The sequence below is a fragment of the Chrysochloris asiatica genome, unplaced genomic scaffold, assembly GCF_000296735.1.
Source record: "Chrysochloris asiatica unplaced genomic scaffold, ChrAsi1.0 scaffold00441, whole genome shotgun sequence".
Lineage (NCBI taxonomy): Eukaryota > Metazoa > Chordata > Mammalia > Afrosoricida > Chrysochloridae > Chrysochloris > Chrysochloris asiatica.
Window position 1 is genome coordinate 790784 of NW_006408959.1, and position 2906 is coordinate 793689.

Genomic DNA, 2906 nt, shown 5'->3' on the forward strand with positions numbered 1-2906 from the left:
AACATTCTGAAAATGTCAACACTATTCACAGCAATCTGTAGATATAACATGATCCAAATTCAGATTTCAACACTTTCCTTTCAAGAGATGGGGGGATGGGATTATCACAAATTTTATATGGAAAAGAAAGAGACCTTGGATAAGAAAACCACTGATTAAGAAGAATGAAAAGTTGGAGACCTTTCACTTCCTAATCTCAAAATTTTCTACATAGCCACAGCGGCGAAGACAGCCTGGTGTTGGTATACCAGAAGACACATACATCAATAGAATAGAATTAAGATCCCAGAAGTAAATCCTTCCACACATGAACAGCTGTTCTTTGACAAAGGGCCAAAACACATCCAATGGACAATATATAATCTCTTCAACAAATTGTGCTTGCAATACTATAAATTGATTTTAAAAAGGATGAAGCAAGACTCATTCTTCACACCATATACAAAAATGAACTCAAAATTGATGAAAGATTAAAATGTAAAATCCAGAACTATAAAGATCATCAATAAAAAACTAAATTTGTCCCTGTTTTTTTTTTATTAATGATCTTAAAAGTTCTAGATGTGGCACTGTGGGTTAACATGTTGGACTGCAAGGTTAGTTTGAACCCCAAGGTTGGAATTTCAAGCTAAGCCACTCCTTAGAAATCCAAGTTAGCTATGTGTCAGAATTGACTTGATAGCACTTAACAACATCAACAGAATATGGTATGCAGATATTGTCAAACATTACAAAAAATGTACAACCAGAGGAAGACAAAAAAAAAAAAGATGACTGGGACCTCCTAAAAATTAGAAACTTATGTGCATCATAGCATTTCACCAAAAGAATATAAAGGGAGACCACAGACTGGGAAAAATAAAATTGCCATGACGTACTAAACAAGGGACTAATATCTAAATTTTTTATTACAATTTTTGTGAATACAACAGTAAAAAAAACAAAAGTAAACTTTTTATTATGAATTGACAGAAGGTTCACAGACAAGATCATCAGTTTTACATTCAACAAATCACACAGTTTGTTTCAGATCAGCTATGGAAATCCCCTTCATGAATTAATCGTCATGGTTTTCTCCCTGTGACTCCTATTTCCATTCCACACATCTTCCCAATCTTTCCTACCTTTGTCCTTAGGTACATATTGCCCTTTTGATTTTGAGTGATTGGCCATTCCATCAATCACAGTGAGCATACCTTACTAGTGTTGTTGTTCCCCCTATATGCTTATTGAGTGCTTAGCTGAAAATTGTGCCAGAGGATTAGTTTCTTTCCAGACCTGAAGGGTGGTTGAGCACCATGGTTTCTGGTTCTACCAGAAATTTCTAATCAATAAGCCTTGTCTTTATTTTCTTTCTTTTAATATATTTTTTAGTAATTTGAAAGGCCTAACTATAAAACCTGGAATCCTGGGGTGGCACTGTGGGCTAATGCATCAGACTGCAAAGTCATTTGAACAGCAAGTTCGGTGGTTCAAGCTCACCAGTTGCTCCTTGGAAACCCTAGACAGGGTTGCTATGTGTTGGAATCGACTCGACGGCACTTAACAACAACAAGTATAAAACCTAGAACTATAAAGATCATCAATGAAAAAGTATGGGCCAATTTAAGAGCTTTAATATATGGTATAAATACACTACTGAACATTACAAACACACACACACACACACAAAGTAGAAGACCAATTAAATGACTGGATGTTGTTGTTGTTATATGCAGTGGAGTCGGTTCCAACTCATAGCGACCCTGTACAGGGTTTCAGAGACTGTAAATCTTTACGGGAACAGAAAGCATCATCTTTCTCCTGCAGAACAGCTGGTAGTTTCGAACAGCTAACCTTGTAGCCCACAGCCCAATTCATGGTTGTTAAGTGCCATTGAGTGGATTTCAACTCATATTGGCTCTGTATAGGGTTTCTGAGAAGCAGCTGGTGGGTTTGAACTGCTGACCTTGTGGTTCGCAGTCTGGTGCTGATCCAACAGTGCCACACCAGGAGTAACTGGGACCGCCCCAAAATTAGACAGTTATGTGCATCAAAGGATTTTGCCAAAAAAGTAAAAAGGGAGCCCAAACTGAGAAACTTTTCCAGCAACAATTTAACAGACAAGAGACTAATCTCTACAATTTATAGAAAAATACAACACTTTTATTAAAAAAAAAGAAAAAGAAAAACAGCCCATTTAAGAAATTGGCCCATGACATGAACAAACACTTCACCAAACATTCAAGCAGCCACCTATGTTCTCTAACATTGACCACTTCTATTGTTGTTGTTTGGTACCAACAAATGGGTTTTGATTTATTTGTTGTGGTGGTGGTTGTTGTTGCTAAGTGTCATCAAGTCGGTTCCAACACATAGTGACCCTATATATAGTTTTCAAGAAGTTGCAGTTCAATCCAACTTTGCAGTATAGCATATTAAAACCACTAGCACCACACCAGGACTCCTTTGACTCATAGCAGCCCTGTAAAATTGCTTTCTGAGGAGTGCTTGGTGGATTTGAACTGCTAGCCCTGATGTTCAAATCTACTTTGTGAACCAGTGCTTATTCTACAGTGTCACACCAGGACTCCATTAGCCATTTGAGAGATGCAATTCAAAACAACAATGAAATATCATATCATACCTGTATTAAAAGTAAAGTTCACAAAAGAAAGGAAACAACAAATACTGGCATGGGTGTGGAGAGACTGGGACCCTCTCATATTGCTGGTGGAACTTTAAAATGGTTCAGCCACTCTCACAAACAGGATGACATTTCTTGAGGAAGTTGGTAATAGAAATACTTCATCATGACCAAGCAATCTCCTTACTTGATAAATAAACACAAGAAATATGAGCCTAACATACCTCAGCAATAAATAGGGCTTAACCCATTTCTCTTGAGTCAATTTCAACTCATAGAG